The sequence below is a fragment of the Gossypium hirsutum genome, chromosome A03 (assembly GCF_007990345.1).
Source record: "Gossypium hirsutum isolate 1008001.06 chromosome A03, Gossypium_hirsutum_v2.1, whole genome shotgun sequence".
Classification (NCBI taxonomy): Eukaryota; Viridiplantae; Streptophyta; class Magnoliopsida; order Malvales; family Malvaceae; genus Gossypium; species Gossypium hirsutum.
This window is the reverse complement of record NC_053426.1, coordinates 94867118-94888797: the sequence shown is the minus strand read 5'-3', so window position 1 is coordinate 94888797 and position 21680 is coordinate 94867118. Positions and strand designations below refer to the sequence as shown.

General features: G+C 35.3%; 1 non-coding gene across 1 annotated transcript; it reads left to right on the top strand.

Moving 5' to 3' along the window:
- Positions 1-20810: 20810 nt before the first annotated feature.
- On the top strand, positions 20811-20917 carry LOC121226637 (small nucleolar RNA R71). Its single transcript, XR_005924385.1, has one exon. It is a non-coding gene; the product is annotated as a small nucleolar RNA R71 (small nucleolar RNA).
- The last annotated feature ends 763 nt before the right edge of the window (positions 20918-21680 follow it).

Below are 21680 nucleotides of genomic sequence, written 5' to 3'. Positions count from 1 at the left end.
GTAAGTTTTCTAAGCTCTCCTCTACCTTTAACTTTGTTGTAAAGAAAAATGATGATGGATTGTGGTTGGAAGGCATGAATGTGGGTTGTAGAAAAGAAAAGCTCTTTGATTAGTTGTAAAATTTTTCTTTAATGTTAGTAGAATTTGGTTATTTTTCTTATGGATGCCTTTATCTTTGAGAATATTATGTTTGACTATGTTTAGCTAACAAGGAGGTAAAAGGTCCAGGCAGCTAAGGGAATGCCAGAATTGTGTAGATAGATTTGATAGTGGGGGAAATTTCTTGTGAGTTTCTTTAAACTCGTTTTGTTATTTTCATGCTAAAAAAAATTATTAAATTAGCATTGGTGTTTTGGTCTTGATTTAATGGCTAAAAATGTTTACTGTCTAGCATTAGCTAGATTCGTTTATTGTAAGTTTAAATGCTACTCGAAAATAGTGTAAAAATTACTACTGTCCAATTTTGTGCCTTCGTTATGCTGTCCAAAATTTGAACAAATTAATGGTTCTATTTTCATGCCGATTTGGGGTTGTATGGACAGTCCCATTTGTTGCATTATGCTGTCCAGTTTAGGGACCAATTAATTGAGTTATTACAGGATTAAAAAGAATGGATTTTTGTTGTGATGAGCTAATAAATTTTAATACTATTAAGTGTGTTCTTGCGGGATATAATTTTTGCTGCCTTGTGCTGTCCAAAATAGGACATATTGAATGTGCTTGTGAGTGATTTTTTCAAAGGAAACTTTGTAAATTCTTATGTTTAAATTCCAATGTTTGCATGCAGGTAAGTTATGGTTATAGGGGTTGATAAATTGAGTTTAATAGCTAAAATATTATGTTATTCTTACTAAGTTTCAGTTGTTAGTAGTGACGTAACAATTTGACAATTAAATGCATAAATGATTGCTGGAAACTGCAGCTTGAAAACAAATTGTTCCAGCATGTAAATGCTGATTTGAATATGCTGTAATATGTGGAGGAATTGGTCTGCTGCATGTTTGAAATAAAAGAAAACAATAGTTGTTAAATATTAGTTTTTGTTGCTAATCGAATGGGTTTAATTCATTTTTCAAGGGGCTATAAATTGGTGTTAATTAAGCTATTCGGATGGTCTAATAAAACAATCTGAATGTTAAATAATGCTTGCTGTCCAGATTGAAATTATGCTAGAAGGTTGAACAATTGTTGCTAAAATGGAATTTTGGATGTTTAATGGACTCCAAGTTGCTAAAATTTACATGAATAGAAATTTCTAAGCTTAAATTGTAAGAATTTGAGTTGTGTGGTTTAAATTGTCAAAGATGCATTTGGCAATTGATTATAATTTGTTAAAGGGTGTAAAGTATTGATAGTTCTAAATGGTACATAGTTAAATGAAGAGGAAGAAAAGTCTTTAGGGAAGAAAATTCGGCTAAGGTGGATAGGTAAAGTAAGCTCAAGAGCATAGAGGGGCAACATCGGATAGAGGAAAAGCTAAAGTCACGGAATAGCCAAATCGAGACTTGTTCAGAAGGATATAAGGTAAGTTTTGAGTGATCGCCTTTAGTATAAGATGTACGATGCCTTGATATGTATATGCTAGATGAACATTATCTTTTAGTCCTATTTGATCTAAGATGTGTGGTAAATAATTTAATTATACGACATTTAGTTGAATGGTTAATTCGGGTTAAATTGGATTGATGAAAGGTAGATGTGATTTGTTTGTATGATCTTTGAAACGAAATGAAAATGATGGTGTATATTTTGCCCTTATATACGAATGGAGCAATTAAATTACCAATGTGATAGGCTATGAGAAATGTGTTACCATGTGAATATATATATGGGAGAATTATATCCGGACTTCATGTCCGCAGGCTATATGCGAGAATTATATCCAAACTTCATGTCCGCAGGCTATATGCGAGAATTATATCCGGACTTTAGGTCCGCAGGCTACGTGCTGGACATATATCTAAATTTAAAGTCATGAAGGCTTTATGCTAGTGACTGGATTCGGGTTCTAACCTAGCAGACTTAATGTCGATAATTCGAGTAAGGTTATGAATTGAATATACTATACAGTATGAAAAACAGGTACGCATTTCGTATATTTAAGCGAACCTACTTTTGGATTGAAGTTTCATATATAAGGAATGGAATGTGCATATGTATGTATAGAGATACGTATGGATGAATATCGCATCTATGAATATGAAAATAACTACTTTGGACGATGTCTTTATTTATATGAAGGTATACTATTAAATTATTTCTATAATTCATATCTACGATCGAGGTTCAGGTTGTGATCTCTTTGTATGTTAGTGTATATATATATACGTAATTTCGGGCAAAAAGGTATACAGCTGATTCGAACTTAATATTTTGAATGTTGACTTATATGTCAAATTTTACCGGTTTAAAATTACTTAAGACTTACTAAGCATCATTTTGCTTACTCCGTTACCTTGTTTCCTTGTGTTATAGATTTTGCTCGTCAGCTATCGGACTCGGAAGTGTCAAAGTCGAAGTCATCCACACTATCTAAGCCACTTTTTGGTACTCTTCAGTCGAACTTGATAATGGCATGTATAGGGCTGACCCTTGTTGTTAATTAAGTATCTTTTGGTAATGTATATTCGTATAGCCATGCGAAAATGGCTTGTATATTTTGAGTATAACATTATGGTCATTTTGTATATATGGTCTTATGACATGGTTATTAAGTGGTGTGGAAACGCTTGGTAATGATTAGCCATTGGAATGGCCGGTCATGGTCCTATTGGTACTACGTACGTCATGGCTAATCGTGATTATACTTGAAAATAATGTATGTCAATTTACTAATTGATTCATGGAAAATTATGAAATAGGTATAATTTACCTTAAATATATGCTGACAGCAGTAGTAATGTGAATTTGAAAAATCAGTAAAAATAGTAGGAATGGAATTAAATAGTGAATAAATTATGTAATCGAAGCTTGATGAGTCTATTTTCATATGAAAGAAACAAAATGAACATATGAGCCTTATTTTATGAGAGGTTTGAGTTTTCGTGAAACAGGGCCAGAGCATTTTCTGGATCCCCTGTTTTGATTTTGGAAATTCACCATAAATTAACCAGAGATAATTAGAAGTCATGCTTTATATTTACAGATTCCTTTTTGAGTATAGTTTCATTAGAAACAAATAGAATAAGTATTGAGGCTCTGTACAGGGAGATATCTAAGTCGTAATGCATGAAGGTCAGAGTAGTCGAACCCTGAAATAGGGGAGACTTTAACTAATAAACTGTACTAATTGGCATGACCAAAAATTCTAGAAACAAATTAGTAGATGGATATATGAGTCTAGTTTCAGGAAAAATTTACGGAATCGGTTTTCGAGTTTTGGAACTCAAGATATGATTTTTAAAGTGACTGTGATGCAGTTAGCCAGCTTGTCTGGAAATTTTAAAATGAACTGTGTAAGTAAATGAATTAAGCCCAATAACACCTCGTGTTCGACTCCGGCAACGGTCTTGGGTACGGGGCGTTACAACGTGTCAAAGTCGAAGTCATCCACACTATCTAAGCCACTTTTTGGTACTCTTCATTCGAACTTGATAATGGCATGTATAGGGCTGACCCTTGTTGTTAATTAAGTATCTTTTGGTAATGTATATTTGTATAGCCATGCGAAAATGGCTTGTATATTTTGAGTATAACATTATGGTCATTTTGTATATATGGTCTTATGAAATGGTTATTAAATGGTGTGGAAACGCTTGGTAATGATTAGCCATTGGAATGGCCGGTCATGGTCCTATTGCTACTATGTACGTCATGGCTAATCGTGATTATACTTGAAAATAATGTATGTCAATTTACTAATTGATTCATGGAAAATTATGAAATAGGTAAAATTTACCTTAAATATATGCTGATAGCAGTAGTGATGTGAATTTGAAAAATCAGTAAAAATAGTAGGAATGGAATTAAATAGTGAATAAATTATGTAATCGAATCTTGATGAGTCTATTTTCAGATGAAAGAAACAAAACGAAAATATGAGCCTTATTTTATGAGATGTTTGAGTTTTCGTGAAACAGGGCTAGAGCATTTTTTGGATCCCCTGTTCTGATTTTGGAAATTCCCCATAATTTAACCAAAGATAATTAGAAGTCATGCTTTATATGTACAGATTCCTTTTTGAGTCTAGTTTCATTAGAAACAAACAGTATAAGTATTGAGGCTCTGTACAGGGAGATATCTAAGTCGTAATGCATGAAGGTCAGAGTAGTCAAACCCTGAAACAGAGAAGAATTTAACTAATAAACTGTACTAATTGGCCTAACCAAAAATTCTAGAAACAAATTTGTAGATGGATATATGAGTCTAGTTTCAGGAAAAATTTACGGAATCGGTTTTCGAGTTTTGGAACTCGAGATATGATTTTTAAAGTGACTGTGATGCAGTTAGCCAGCTTGTCTGGAAATTTTAAAATGAACTGTGTAAGTAAATGAATTAAGCCCGATAACACCTCGTGTTCGACTCCGGTAACGGTCTCGGGTACGGGGCGTTACAACGTGTCAAATTCGAAGTCATCCACACTATCTAAGCCACTTTTTGGTACTCTTCAGTCGAACTTGATAATGGCATGTATAGGGCTGACCCTTGTTGTTAATTAAGTATCTTTTGGTAATGTATATTCGTATAGCCATGCGAAAATGGCTTGTATATTTTGAGTATAACATTATAGTCATTTTGTATATATGGTCTTATGACATGGTTATTAAGTGGTGTGGAAACGCTTGGTAATGATTAGCCATTGGAATGGCCGGTCATGGTCCTATTGGTACTACGTACGTCATGGCTAATCGTGATTATACTTGAAAATAATGTATGTCAATTTACTAATTGATTCATGGAAAATTATGAAATAGGTAAAATTTACCTTAAATATATGCTGACAGCAGCAGTGATGTGAATTTGAAAAATCACTAAGAATAATAGGAATGGAATTAAATAGTGAATAAATAATGTAATCGAAGCTTGATAAGTCTATTTTCATATGAAAGAAACGAAAAGAACATATGACCTGTATTTTATGAGATGTTTGAGTTTTCGTGAAACAGGGCCAGAGCGTTTTCTGGATCCCCTGTTCTGATTTTGGAAATTCACCATAAATTAACCAGAGATAATTAGAAGTCATGCTTTATATGTACAGATTTCTTTTTGAGTATAGTTTCATTAGAAGCAAACGGAATAAGTATTGAGGCTCTGTACAGGGCGATATCTAAGTCGTAATGCATGAAGGTCAGAGTAATCGAACCCTGAAACAGGGGAGACTTTAACTAACAAACTGTACTAATTGGCCTGACCAAAAATTCTAGAAACAAATTTGTAGATGGATATATGAGTCTACTTTCAGGAAAAATTTACGGAATCGGTTTTCGAGTTTTGGAACTCAAGATATGATTTTTAAAGTGACTGTGATGCAGTTAGCCAGCTTGTCTGGAAATTTTAAAATGAACTGTGTAAGTAAATGAATTAAGCCCGATAACACCTCGTGTTCGACTCTGGCAACGGTCTCGGGTACGGGGTGTTACAATTTTATTGGTATCAGAGCTACGGTTTAGTCGATTCGAGGACTAACGTAGCACGCGTGAGTCTATTTATACATGCCATAAAGTGATAAAATGATAGTGTGATGATTTTCGACTATTGAAATGTGTTTATTGTATTGTAATGAATCTTGATCCCGATCGAGCTGTAGCAAGCTTCTGACTATGAGAATTTGCGATATAACTTCACTTAGATATGCCTAAATTATTAAGTTGATCAGGTACGTATTATGTACTCGTATTTGAATTTTGATTTGGATTGAATTATAAGGGTATAAGTGATGCAATTTTGAAAGAGTGTTATGACTATAAAAGTGATTTTTGTATGTGGCTATGGAACTGGAAGTTGAATGGTCGATAAGCATGTTGTGTTTGTATTCAAGTAATGTAAATGATATACCAATGTGTATTGTTATATATGTATATGTACATGAGAATTGAGAGTTATATATCTGGGCTAAGTCCCGAAGAGCATTCGTGCTAGTGTTATATCCGGGCTAAGTCCCGAAGAGCATTCGTGCTGGTGATATATCCGGGCTAAACCTCGAAGGCATTCGTGCTGGAATTATGTGGCACTGTGTGTGCAAGCTCTTCAACCGAGCACTATGTGTGCCAGATCAGTAGTTGAGGCACTATGTGTGCGAGTTCTTTAATCGAGCACACATAGATTGGTAATTGAGGCACTATGTGTGCGAGTTCTTTAATCGAGCACTATGTGTGCGAAATCAGTCAGTGGGCACTGTGTATGCGAAGTGTGTTTCATGTATGACCTCGTGTGAGACGATGGCATTGATTTGTAATAGTAAGTAAGACTTAAAGAGAAAATTCGTTAAACGGACTAAACACTGGTGAACTAATTAGAGTCGGAGATTATACAACATTGTGCTAAATTGGTAATGAAATAAGTTTGAGACATTAAATTGATAAGGTATGTGATATATAAATACATTATAAATATGAGATTCTCGGTATATGCAGTTATATGTGCTATTGTGAATAAACACTATTTTGTTAATCATGTTCAAGAAATTATTTCGATTAAGTTTTGACATTTGAAAGTTGGTAAGAATTTCTGATGAATGGTGATAATTTTGGATATATGAGTTATGTGCTAGAATAAATCTCATGCCAGTATATTATATTAGGCTTTACGCTTATTCGACTGTATACGGGTAGTGCTAACTATGAAAGAATGTGCTAAATGAAATAAATGTTCAGGTACGTGGAAGTTGATTTTTCCTTTGGAAATAAGTTAAGTTAAATATTGATGCAAGATGTTAACATAATCTTGTATCAGCTTATATATGATGCTGAATTGAGAATTTAAAACCTTCAGCTACTGTATCAGTGGTTACTTGAAATAGCCGAAGATAAATAATAGTATTAAATTCTTATTGATGGTGTTTTATTGATGAATGGGTGTGTGAAAGATTATCTAAGTTATATGTATATATAAAAAAAAATTTTAAGATGTTAAATGAGTGTTGTCATGAACTAAATGAATATATATATTTGAGTTATTCAGGCCTTGTGCCTAGTAGGTTTAGGACCGGTGAATTTTATACTAGGCTAATAGCCAAATTAGTTGATGGCTATCAAGTTTATTCGGACTTTGGGTTAAGAAGGCTTAGAACCTGTGTGTGGGGTTCGAGCCTATACCTAGTAGATTCAGACCGGTGGGTTAAATTGTGTTATACCTATGTGCGTTATTACCGAAATGAAAAGTAAGTGAGTAAATGTCAATTCTGTGGATCTCTGTGATTTATTATGATCAAACTAAGAAAGTTTTGTTAGTTAAAGCACTGAAGCGTAAGTTCGGAGTTGAGAAAACTAGGTGGGATCTAGAGAACTCAACGAGAGAAAGTTACCCTATCCTATTTGCCGGTAAGATTTTCGGGGACGAAAATCCCTAAAGGGAGGGAGAGTTGTGACAGTCCTAAATTGACCCTAGTCGGGAAGTGGTTTCGGGACCACAAAACCTAGTCAAAAATTTTGTAAAATATTAATTTCAGTGTTTTTGTTATGTGAATTACCTATTGTGAAAGTTGGGTGGTCTAAATTAGTTAATTGGATGCTAAATTATTTAGTTGGGATTTGATTGTATAAAGGAAAATTTTAGAAGTCTTTTTCTTAAAGTGGCCAATTGTTAACATGGCTAAAATGTGGGGCTTGCATGTCAATTAGACCCCTTTTATTTTAGTGGACGGCAATGATGAAGGGAAATTTGTATGTTTGTGCTTTTTATATTAGTAAAATAATGATAATTGGTTTTATAATATGAAATAAATAAAACATAAAAAACTAGTCTCATCTTCCACTTTCTTTATTTTTTTTCTTCACCGTTTGGAAAGAAAGGGGGAATGGAGTTTTAGTTTTCTTCCATATTTGTTCTGCTGGAAAACCGATTGGAAGAAGGCTTGGTGTCGCATGCATGCAGGAAAAACTATGATTTTAGCTAGTTAGGTAGCTGAGATTTCAAGTAACTCGGTAATCCATCGAAGAAGAAGAAGAGGGCTGCAACAAAAAGAAAAATGGAGACAGTTTGCATGTTGAAGGAAACTAAGGACTTAGCTTGTTTAAGAGTTGTATCCTAAGCTGGTAAGTTTTCTAAGCTCTCCTCTACCTTTAACTTTGTTGTAAAGAAAAATGATGATGGATTGTGGTTGGAAGGCATGAATGTGGGTTGTAGAAAAGAAAAGCTCTTTGATTAGTTGTAAAATTTCTCTTTAATGTTAGTAGAATTTGGTTATTTTTCTTATGGATGCCTTTATCTTTGAGAATATTATGTTTGACTATGTTTAGATAACAAGGAGGTAAAAGGTCCAGGCAGCTAAGGGAATGCCAGAATTGTGTAGATAGATTTGATAGTGTGGGAAATTTCTTGTGAGTTTCTTTAAACTCGTTTTGTTATTTTCATGCTAAAAAAATTATTAAATTAGCATTGGTGTTTTGGTCTTGATTTAATGGCTAAAAATGTTTACTGTCTAGCATTAGCTAGATTCGTTTATTGTAAGTTTAAATTCTACTCGAAAATAGTGTAAAAATTACTACTGTCCAATTTTGTGCCTTCGTTATGCTGTCCAAAATTTGAAAAAATTAATGGTTCTATTTTCATGCCGATTTGGGGTTGTATGGACAGTCCCATTTGTGGCATTATGCTGTCCAGTTTAGGGACCAATTACTTGAGTTATTACAGGATTAAAAAGAATGGATTTTTGTTATGATGAGCTAATAAATTTTAATACTATTAAGTGTGTTCTTGCGGGATATAATTTTTGCTGCCTTGTGCTGTCCAAAATAGGACATATTGAATGTGCTTGTGAGTGATTTTTTCAAAGGAAACTTTGTAAATTCTTATGTTTAAATTCCAATGTTTGCATGCAGGTAAGTTATGGTTATAGGGGTTGATAAATTGAGTATAATAGCTAAAATATTATGTTATTCTTACTAAGTTTCAGTTGTTAGTAGTGACGTAACAATTTGACAATTAAATGCATAAATGACTGCTGGAAACTGCAGCTTGAAAACAAATTGTTCCAGCATGTAAATGCTGATTTGAATATGCTGTAATATGTGGAGGAATTGGTCTGCTGCATGTTTGAAATAAAAGAAAACAATAGTTGTTAAATATTAGTTTTTGTTGCTAATCGAATGGGTTTAATTCATTGTTCAAGGGGCTATAAATTGGTGTTAATTAAGCTATTCGGATGGTCTAATAAAACAGTCTGAATGTTAAATAATGCTTGCTGTCCAGATTGAAATTATGCTAGAAGGTTGAACAATTGTTGTTCAAATGGAATTTTGGATGTTTAATGGACTCCAAGTTGCTAAAATTTACATGAATAGAAATTTCTAAGCTTAAATTGTAAGAATTTGAGTTGTGTGGTTTAAATTGTCAAAGATGCATTTGGCAATTGATTATAATTTGTTAAAGAGTGTAAAGTATTGATAGTTCTAAATGGTACATAGTTAAATGAAGAGGAAGAAAAGTCTTTAGGGAAGAAAATTCGGCTAAGGTGGATAGCTAAAGTAAGCTCAAGAGTATAGAGGGGCAACATCGGATAGAGGAAAAGCTAAAGTCACGGAATAGCCAAACCGAGACTTGTTCAGAAGGATATAAGGTAAGTTTTGAGTGATCGCCTTTAGTATAAGATTTACGATGCCTTGATATGTATATGCTAGATGAACATTATCTTTTAGTCCTATTTGATCTAAGATGTGTGGTAAATAATTTAATTATACGACATTTAGTTGAATGGTTAATTCGGGTTAAATTGGATTGATGAAAGGTAGATGTGATTTGTTTGTATGATCTTCAAAACGAAATGAAAATGATGGTGTATATTTTGCCCTTATATACGAATGGAGCAATTAAATTACCAATGTGATAGGCTATGAGAAATGTGTTACCATGTGAATATATATATGCGAGAATTATATCCGGACTTCATGTCCACAGGCTATATGCGAGAATTATATCCAAACTTCATGTCTGCAGGCTATATGCGAGAATTATATCCGGACTTTAGGTCCGCAGGCTACGTGCTGGACATATATCTAAATTTAAAGTCTTGAGGGCTTTATGCTAGTGACTGGATTCGGGTTCTAACCTAGCAGACTTAATGTCGATAATTCGAGTAAGGTTATGAATTGAATATACTATACAGTATGAAAAACAGGTACGCATTTCGTATATTTAAGCGAACCTACTTTTGGATTGAAGTTTCATATATAAGGAATTGAATGTGCATATGTATGTATAGTGATACGTATGGATGAATATCGCATCTATGAATATGAAAATAACTACTTCGGACGATGTCTTTATTTATATGAAGGTATACGATTAAATTATTTCTATAATTCATGTTTATGATCGAGGTTCAGGTTGTGATCTCTTTGTATGTTAGTGTATATATATACGTAATTTCAGGCAAAAAGGTATACAGCTGATTCGAACTTAATATTTTGAATGTTGACTTATATGTCAAATTTTACCGGTTTAAAATTACTTAAGACTTACTAAGCATCATTTTGCTTACTCCGTTACCTTGTTTCCTTGTGTTATAGATTTTGCTCGTCAGCTATCGGACTCGGAAGTGTCAAAGTCGAAGTCATCCACACTATCTAAGCCACTTTTTGGTACTCTTCAGTCGAACTTGATAATGGCATGTATAGGGCTGACCCTTGTTGTTAATTAAGTATCTTTTGGTAATGTATATTCGTATAGCCATGCGAAAATGGCTTGTATATTTTGAGTATAACATTATGGTCATTTTGTATATATGGTCTTATGACATGGTTATTAAGTGGTGTGGAAACGCTTGGTAATGATTAGCCATTGGAATGGCCGGTCATGGTCCTATTGGTACTACGTACGTCATGGCTAATCGTGATTATACTTGAAAATAATGTATGTCAATTTACTAATTGATTCATGGAAAATTATGAAATAGGTAAAATTTACCTTAAATATATGCTGACCGCAGCAGTGATGTGAATTTGAAAAATCACTAAAAATATTAGGAATGAAATTAAATAGTGAATAAATTATGTAATCGAAGCCTGATGAGTCTACTTTCATATGAAAGAAACGGAACGAACATATGAGCCGTATTGTATGAGATGTTTGAGTTTTCGTGAAATAGGGCAGAGCGTTTTCTGGATGCCCTGTTCTTATTTTGGAAATTCACCATAAATTAACCAGAGATAACTAGAAGTCATGCTTTATATATACAGATTCATTTTTGAGTCTAGTTTCATTAGAAACAAACTTCATAAGTATTGAGGCTCTGTACAGGGTGATATCTAAGTCGTAATGCATGAAGGTCAGAGTAGTCAAACCCTGAAATAGGGGAGACTTTAACTAATAAACTGTACTAATTGGCCTGACCAAAAATTCTAGAAACAAATTTGTAGATGGATATATGAGTCTAGTTTCAGGAAAAATTTACGGAATCGGTTTTCGAGTTTTGGAACTCGAGATATGATTTTTAAAGTGACTGTGATCAGTTAGCCAGCTTGTCTGGAAATTTTAAAATGAACTGTGTAAGTAAATGAATTAAGCCCGATAACACCTCGTGTTCGACTCCGGCAACGGTCTCGGGTACGGGGCGTTACAGTTCGAGTATGAAATGAGATGTTTGTTAAATGTTAATGTTTTGTAAAATTTTACTATATGTTTTATAAATTATTATGTATGCATTCGTAATGACCTAAGAGTTTATGTAATCATTCGAAAGTTGTGTTTGGTCCAGGAATGCCTCGTAACCCTATTTTGGCGATACAGGTTAGGGGTGTTACAAGTATACATTGTACACTCAAATGATTTGTTGGATGGGCAGATTACCTAATAGGATGTATAAGTTTGAAAATTTTGTATGAACAAGTTTAATTAAAAATAATAAAAGAGCGTAACACCCTAGATCAGGATCTGAAAAATCGGATCAAGTTTAGGGTATCAGAGCTTAGTTTTAGTCGATTCGTAGACGATGAAAGATGAAGAAGCCCTATATGCATAACGTGCTTAGCTTAGCAGAGTCTCTTTGGTATGCTTAGATAGTTTTGTTTATGCGTAAAGTAAAGAATGTAAAGAAATGAAAAAAAGATCATAGAAAGGTAAAGATCACTCTATTGATAAATGTTGAAATACAAAAAGGGAGTAATGTAAAGAAAAGTACAAAGCTAGATGAGAGAACATTTTAGTTTCCTCCTTCAACAGGTTGATTAACAGGCTCAATCTAAGCTCCCTCTAGTTGAGAATAACCTTCAGGACCCTGTTCCTCGCCTGTTAAAACCTCTTCCTCTTTGTCAATTCTGGGTGTAGGAGGGATAGTAAGGACAACATATTTCTTCCACTTTTTCTAGAGGACCTCCCACACCCGCCCTTAGGATTGTAAACATAGAAGTTGAGTGAGTCTATAGAAACATTCTTTAAACACTTGAAGTTTACATTGCTTAGGTTGAAGGGACCAGTAACCACTTGGACATTCAGGATTAGGTTTGTCATCCATTTGGGTAAGTCCTCAATAAGATTGCTCTGTGTGTCTTCTTCGTACTTCTTGAAGACATCATCGTGAAAATGACATTGACTTTCTAAAGCTTCCTGGTGACTCTCATCTCATGCCTTGAGCATCCCCTAAGAGGCAAGCTTCTCATTCATCAAGGAAATGACTTTCTCCTTGAGTCGTTTAATTTCAGCTTCAACCTCTTTGTGTTTCCCTCTCATGGTTCAAAGTTATGTGTCCAGTTTTTAGACAAAGATATTTGTCTCTTAATGTTTCTAGCATAGTTCAGCTAATGAGTGTTGGCCAACTTTCACCGCTTTTTTTAAGTCGGATAGTTTATTCATGTACCATCGGCTGGCACTTATGAAAGACCCACGCAAAGACTTTGGTCAGTAGATGAAATCTCTAAGACCTGTTCCATGACTGTGAAAAGATCCTCGTTTGAAATAAAGGCAAGACAAGAAGAGAAAGCCTCCTTTAGTTGAGGGATGGGAAAATGCTACTTGACCCAACAGGGGTAGTGTTAGGAATTTGAAGAGAAGGTACTGTTGGAAGGATCACAAGAGTCGCTTCTATAGGACTCTAAAACCGAGAAGGATCTGAAGAAAGCATGAAAGAGCCAGTGCAATGAGTAGATTCCTCTGGGCTTTATGGGTCCTTTGGAAGAGTAAAGGCTGATGGAGTAGGGATAGTTGCAATTAAAGGCACCTTATCGGACTTATGCCTTACTAAAGGGGGACACCTACTTCTAGCTCTGACAGCAAAGCTAGTCGATATGCCACTAGCCCTATTCTTTCAATAACCTCATACACCCAATAAACGCAGACTCAAATTGCGTTTGAGACCAAATCTAAGAATTTTGTTCCACGGAGACACTTTCAAAAACACTTTATCACCAACCTAAAATTCAATATCCTTCCGTTTCAAATCCGCATACGATTTCTATCGATCTGAAAGCAATCACAAATTACTTTCACTTTCTTGTCAGTTTCTCTGACCAAATGAACCCCTGAATTTTTTTTTCACTAAGCTCAGTCTAGTATAGTGGAGTTCGGCACTTGCGACCATACAATGCTTCATACAGTGCCATCTGTATACTCCATTGAAAATTATTGTTGTAACACACCTTATTTGTATTCAACGTCGGACCAGGATATGAGGCATTACCAGACTCACATCACAAGCAAACATACAATTTTGAGTCATAAATTTCTGACCAAATTAAAACAATTTCATTCAAACACAAAGTCCCTAATACGAGCCTACGGGGCCCAAAACATGCTTTGGAAGTGGTTTTTGGACTAAACCGACAACTCGAGAAATTTTTACAAAACTTAGTAAATTTTTGCTATAAACAGGGGTCACACGCACTTGTGGGTAGGCCATGTGGTCACACACGCTCGTGTCCCTAACTCGTGTAACTCTCTACTTTGTAAAGCATGAGCAAATTGAGGTCACACAGCCAAGTCACACGCCTGTGTGCTAGGTCGTGTGGTTAATTAAATTTTTCATAAAATAGGTGCAGACTTCACACAATCAGGACACACGCCCATGCTTAAGGCCGTGTCCCTTACACGGCTGAGACACATGCCCGTGTCTCTACCTATGTGCTCAATTCTGAGCATTCAGTTTCTCAAAATTAATGTGCATGGGACACATGACCCAAACACACACCCATGGGGCAGACCATGTGTCACACACGCCTATGTGTCTACCTATATGGACAAAATAAAGACTATTTACCAAGCCATTTGTCACCTTTGTTTACACCTACACAAGCACAAGTTCAAGGCACAAGTTCAAGGCATAATTCATAGCACAGTTGGACAACTAATACATCCACAAAACTAGGCAAATTCATGTAATTTCATTATCCGCACTCAACATGTTTTCAACATCATATTCTACCAAACCAAATCACACTAAACTCATTAAGCCACATTCAACCATTTATCAAGCATTTATAAACCACATAACATAAGAGATAGTTGCACATGCATGCAGATATATATATAATCAAGGTTATAACATATCATTTCATCATCCACACTTAAATATTTACAACATCTTATTTTGCCAAGCGAAATCATACCAAACTTGCATTCTACAAGTTCCAATATGGCTACCAATAACATGCATAATTTTGCTTAGTTTTTCTAGCATACCAATGAGTCAATCTTAACCATTTAGCAACAAAACCATTAAGCCACATTCAACCATTTACCAAGCATTTATAAACCACATCACACTAGAGATGATTGCACATGCATGCATATATATATAAGCTTACAACCAATTCAACCAAAATGAGCCAAGTTACATGGCCAAATGCCACATAATGCCTTTGACAATTACAAGCCAATACATTTGGCCAAATCATAATAACACATATAACAAAATGACCAAGTCCCTATATATGCCATATTCTCAAAATGTTTAAAATCATCGGTACCCAAAATAACAGTTTGATAGTGTGATGCAAACTCTGATGATCTCCAATCCGAGTTAGCTTGGTGACGTTATAAAACATGGAAAAAAAATAGAGTAAGCTATATAGCTTTGTAAGCTCGTATGAAAGAAATAAGCAAACTTACCATACATTAACATGCAAGTAATATAACATAAGGCAATATAATTTTCCATAATCTCATGATCAAAATCACCTCCATAACAAAGTTACATTAAAATTGTCATTTCACGAATTAATAATCATAAGCTTTAAGTACATACCAGTACCATCTCAAAATAATTTCATACATATTCTCATCCTTATCATAACCAATGAACCACTCGGAATAATAATGTTGGATAATAGGGAAATCTTGCACACAAGGTGCCACATATGTAGTCATTGCTACCTCTATCTCATATCACATATATGCTCACTTTCGAGCCATTAACGAGCCTACTCACACAAGCTGTCAATCAAGACTTAGTGCTACTCACACAAGCTGTCAAGTAACCGCAACATATGCGGGTATACTCTGCCACTAGTAGGACATACAGGACCATCATCTAGATCACATAACATAAAACCCTATTGACATGTCACTTATATCCTAATCTATTCCCAAGGTTTAATTGAGATTTTTCGCTTGTGAAAACGTTGTCAAATGTGTCTGTAAGGTTGATTACACAATTCGTGCATAAATTAAAGCATTTAAAACACATTTAAAGTAACGCTTATTTAACATACGAACTTACCTCGGTTACAAAAACGGCAAAAAGGATCTATTCATCAGTTACTTTATTTTTGATGTGATGTGAATCGTGATAAGTTTTATAATTTATGAATGTCCGTTCTTGAAAACTAACTATTATTACGACAAAGACAAGTACACCTTATCGAACAGTAGTATAGCTTATGGCAAGACCGGGATGTCGAACCCAAAGGAACTAAAAGTACTAGTATTAAATTTCTTTTTATTATCTAGCCTAAATATAAAGGGGTTTGCTTTATCTAAACTAATTACTAAACTAAGAATGCACAGAAAGTAAATTAGGGAAATAAATTTTGGGAAAACTAAATGATTTGGACAATACCTAAGGGAAAAGTCCACCTAGACTTCACTTTTTATTGACTCTGAATCAGATGATTTATTCACTTGACTTGATCCGTAAAAATCCCTAAGTTATGTTATTATCTCTATCGAGACTAACAACATCTAACCCTAGGTTGATTAATTGAAATCCCTTTCTCATTAAAACCACTAGTGTTGCATTAACTCGATCTATGGATTCCCTTATTAGGTTTCACCCTAATCCGGCAAAATTATGTCACCCTATCTCTAGGCATGCAATCAACTCCGCTTAATTATGTTAGATCTACTTTCAGACAGGGAATTTTTCTCCTCTGAATAAGCACATCAATACTTGAATCAATATCCTGGAATATTAAAGCAAGAATTAAGAACAAGTTAAATATTTATCATACAATTCAGATAATAATAACAAGATCCGTCTTAGGTTTCATTCCCCTTAGGTATTTAGGGGGTTTAGTTCATATTTATGAAAGAAAACATCTCAAAAGAATAATGATAACAAAACATAAAGAAAACCCAAGAACTCTTGAAGAGAATTGAAGGGAGATCTTTAGTATTGAAGGTGAATCCGGCTTCTGAGATGTATCAATTGGCTTTCATCGAGTAATTCCTTGCCTCCTACTCCCTGTGTCTCTTTCAGGTACCTTCTAGGGTGTTTATATAGGCTTTAGAATGCTTTAAAACCCTCAAGGATGGCCTTTTCTGAATAGGACTAGATTTGGGCTCGACAGGGACACGCCCGTGTTCGATTGCTTCAAACCGTGTTCGAGTCTATTGCATGGACACGGGCGTGTGAACTACCCATGTGAGGAAGTCCAGGCCGTGTTGATTTCCCACGTTGACCCAGTTTCTCTGTTTTTGGCCCGTTTCGCGCTCTTTTTACTCTCCTATGCTCACATAAGTATAAAACATGAATAGGAGCATCGAATTCACCAAATCAAAGGATAATTCATCCAAAAATATTCTAAGCATGGGATAAAATATGTATAAATTACGATTTATCACATATCCCCACACTTAAGCGTTTGCTTGTCCTCAAGCAAAATCCTCAACTCACAATGAAAATAAATTCTTCTCAACTTATAATTCTCATCAGTAGTATCTCAAAATAATCCATAAGTAATCATACATTGAAAATTCAACTCGAAGAACATCAAAGTTTCAAACATTCCAAGTTGAGCATTTTATCACGAAAACATAGGTGTCTCCCCTCATCTAAGTAATCACCTTTGATTCAAAACATCACAGAGTTTCACATCTTCACTAAAGATTCACTCAAAACACTCGAGGTGTTTAAGGACAAGAAATTTAGCACTCAACAGTCAATATGAAAAGTTATTACCATAGGCTTACGTGAAAATCAAATCTCCACCACTAGATATTGAGATGATACATCAATCAAAAGGTTTTTAGAGGGTTGTGACGTGGCTTTCGTTAGGGGGTATGGTTACAAGCTAAAAAAGAAGGTTAGAATCGATATTGAATTGAAAAAATTACCTAACTAGAAAAATACTACAACTTGATAAATTACATTTCTAATTAGAAAATCCTAAAATTGAGCTTTTCTTCATGTGATATGGAATTAACTAGTTAAGCTCAAAAATAAAAAGTTATTACTAATATGTATGTATGTATTTTTTTTATTAACGAGTTCAACCACTGTTTAGCTTTGTTCCTTAATGAAAAGGAAACAATTGAAGGTGAATGGCATCATCAGAAACGCCATTGATTTTAAAAGTGTCGCATAACTCTAGAAAATTTGCCAAGTGATTGTTTGGATCCTCATCCTGCAAACCATCAAACTGAACAAACTGTTGTATCATTTGAATTCAGTTGAAAATTATTTGCAGCAATAGCAGGTCTAACTATGCTTGACTCAGTTCTTGTTAAATTAGATTTAGCATAATCATACATAGTGGGTGGAGTAAGATTCTGATTTACTGGATTAGCGGCAATCACAAAGGTAGTAGATTTTCCTGATTTTCAGCCATCTCCTCGGTTTTGGTGTAAATGTCGTCCTCTTGCCTTTCTCTGTGTATCTTAGGCTTCGCCTTATTTCTCTTCAGTTTTTGCGAGCTGTGTGATCGATCTCATTATCAAAAAGTAATGGTCCCGACGGTTTTTTCTAGTTATGCACTATAAAAACCTGCCAGAACTGAATAAACAAAAAATTAGAAAAAAAATAAAAATTAGAAGCCAATAGCAATTAGGCCGTGTTCTGCTTCATTCGCTTCTCCCACGCCCGTGTATGAATGTCCACGCCCGTGGTATTTTATCAGTCTTGAGAACAGTTGATGGGCACAGGCGTGTCGAACGCTCGTGCTAAATTCTCAGTTTCAACCACGGTTTATAGACACGGGCATGTCGCACGCCCACATTGGTTTGACAGACTCGCCCATGGCCACGTCGCACGGCTATGGCAACTTATCACATCCCGTGTGAAGGAAAAATTTTACCCTGTTTTCACACGGCCATATCGCAAGGCCATGTCTCCTCTCGTGGTGTGAACAAGGCCTAAGGCACGTCCGTGTGCCCGGCCATTTGGATTAGAAAACCTATGTTTCAACAACTCAGTTAGTGATTAAATGTCAAAAATTTTTTTTAAAGAAGTTAACATTGTTAGTGCTCGAGTTGCCTCCCGAGAAGCGCTTATTTATAGTCCAAGCTTGACTTACCTTTCTTTTGCATGGTTATAGTGGTACGAGGAGTTCACACTCCTCATCCCTGCTATCAATTTTATCAAAATAAGGTTTAAGACGAGTACTGTTTTCCTTAAAAGTGCAGAATTTGGGATGAATTACCTCGACTATACCATATAGGAAAACACTGAGTACCGTAAGAGGGATTGCCCCGTTAGGTTCAGAAGTGGCAATACGAGGGTCTATTGCATCATTAGTACTTTGTCTCCGACCTTAAGTTGATTTGGTGAGATATTGAGCTCGTCATGGCATGGTTTTGGTTTTTCGTGTGTCCTTGGTATATGTGTCTGCCATTCATCTAGTTCCTCGATTTGTAGCCTTCGTTGTTCATAAATAGGTCCTTTATCGTTACTTGAACATGGCTCAGGTGTGTTCTCTGAACCTGTTTCCTGCAAAGTTGGTTGCACCACATGGTTAGTTTTAGTAGTTTGATTTATACAATCACCTTCAATTTTCGATGTGTTATTCGAATTACGAGCTTGAAGGGTGATTATTTCGTCTCCCACATGAAGTGTGAGTTTACCTGTACCAACATCAATTATAGTTTTGGCAATTGCTAAAAAGGGCCTTCCTAAAATTAAAGGTATGTTACTATCCTTCTCTATGTCTAGAACAACAAAATCAACTGGGAATATAAATTTTTCAATTTTAACGAGTACGTCTTCAATAATACCCCTAGGAAATCTGATAGTTTTATCAGCCAATTGAATGCTCATCCTAGTTTGTTTGGGTTTCCCAAGACCTAGTTGTTTAAACATTTTATAAGCCATGACATTGATACTAGCCCCTAAATCAGCCAAAGCATTATTAACATCTAAGCTACCAATTAAACAAGGAATCATAAAACTCCCTGGATCCTTCAATTTGTTGGCCAGGTTATTCTGTAGTATGGCTGAGCAAACTGCATTTAACTCCACATGTGACGCCTATTCTAACTTCCGCTTATTTGCTAAAAGCTCCTTTAAAAATTTGACTGCGTTCGGCATATGCGAAAGAGCTTCAATAAACGGTAAGTTAATATGTAATTTCTTTAAAAGTTTAAGGAATTTACGAAATTGTTCGTCTGAGCGGTCTTTCCTTGTCGCATTTGGGTATGGTACAAGTGGTTTGTACTCTTTACTTACCTATTTTTGGTCATTGTGGTCCACCTCTCCTTTACCTTTACTTACCACAGTTTCTTGCCTCGGTTCTGGTTCAGGTGCAACTAACACTTCCTCATCTTGAATGGTAATTACATTGAGCTATTCCCTTGGGTTAGATTCAGTTTTACTCGGCAGGCTACCTTATGGTCGTTCAGATATTAATTTGGCGAGCTGTCTTATCTAAGTTTTGAGCCCTTGGATCGACACTTGTTGATTCTTAAGTACTGTCTCGGTATGCTAAAAACGAGTTTTTGATACCGAGATGAATTTTGTTAGCATCTCCTCAAGGTTTGGCTTTTTCTTTTGTTGGTAGGGTAGTTGTTGGAAGCCTGGAGGTGGTGCTGGTCTCTTATTTCCTTGGCCTCCCCATGAAAAATTTAGGTGGTTCCTCCAACCTGCATTGTAAGTGTTACTATAAGAATTATTTTGAGATTGACTGTTATTACCCATGTAATTTAACTACTCGTTCTCTATTTTTTGGCTATAAGGTGGGTATTCTGAATTGCTTGATCCACCTCCACTTGCTTCGCAATGTATTACTGGGTGAACCTATGAAGAACCAAGAAAACCATTAATTTTTCTATTCAAAAGTTCTACCTGATTAGAGAGCATGGTGACCGAATCGACGTTAAAAACGCCGACTGTTTTCGTTGGCTTTGTCCTCATGACTTGCCACTGATAATTATTCAGTGACATCTCTTCTATAAATTCATAAGCATCCTCAGGTGTCTTATTATTGATAGTTCCACCAGCAGCTGCGTAAATCATCTGTCTAGTCGAAAGATTCAGGCCATTGTGAAACATTTGAACCTGTAGCTAGAGTGGTAACCCATGGTGAGGGCACCTTCGAAAAAGGTCCTTGTATCTCTCCCATGCATCATAGAGTGTTTCTAAATCCATCTGCACAAAAGAGGAGATATCATTACGTAATTTGGTTGTTTTAGCCGGTGGAAAATATTTTAATAAAAATTTTTCGGTCATTTGTTCCCAAGTAGTGATTTTCCCTCGTGATAACGAGTTCAATCACTGTTTAGCTTTGTTCCTCAATGAAAAAGGGAATAACCGAAGGCAAATGGCATCATAAAAAACGCCATTGATTTTAAAAGTGTTGCAAAATTCTAAGAAATTCGCCCAATGAGCGTTTGGGTCCTCGTCCTGCAAACCATCAAACTGAACAAATTGTTGGATCATTTGAATGGTGTTAGGTTTCAGTTCAAAATTTTTCGCAGCAACAGTAGGCCTAACTATGCTCAATTCAGTTCCTGTTAAAGAAGGTTTAGCATAATCATACATAGTATGCAGAGCAGGATTCTGATTTACTGGATCAGCGGCAATGGCAGGAGGTAGCGGATTTTCCTGGTTTTCAGCCATCTCCTCAGTTGTGGTTGAAATATCATTCTCTTGCTCTTCCTCTATGTATCGTAAGCTTCGCCTTATTTGTCTTCGATTTCTGTGAACTCTGTGATCGATCTTACTATCAAACAGTAATGGTCCCGATGGGTTTCTTCTAGTCATACACTATAAAAACCTGCTAGGAGCGAACAAAAGAAAATTAGAAAAGAAAATAAAAATTTAATTTGCAAATAAAGTAAAATGGCTAAAGTAATAAAAATCGAGTGTTCCTAATATCTTAGTTCCCCCGTAAAGGTGCCAAAAACTTGATACGTGATATTTGTGACAGGTTTTAAAAATTTAT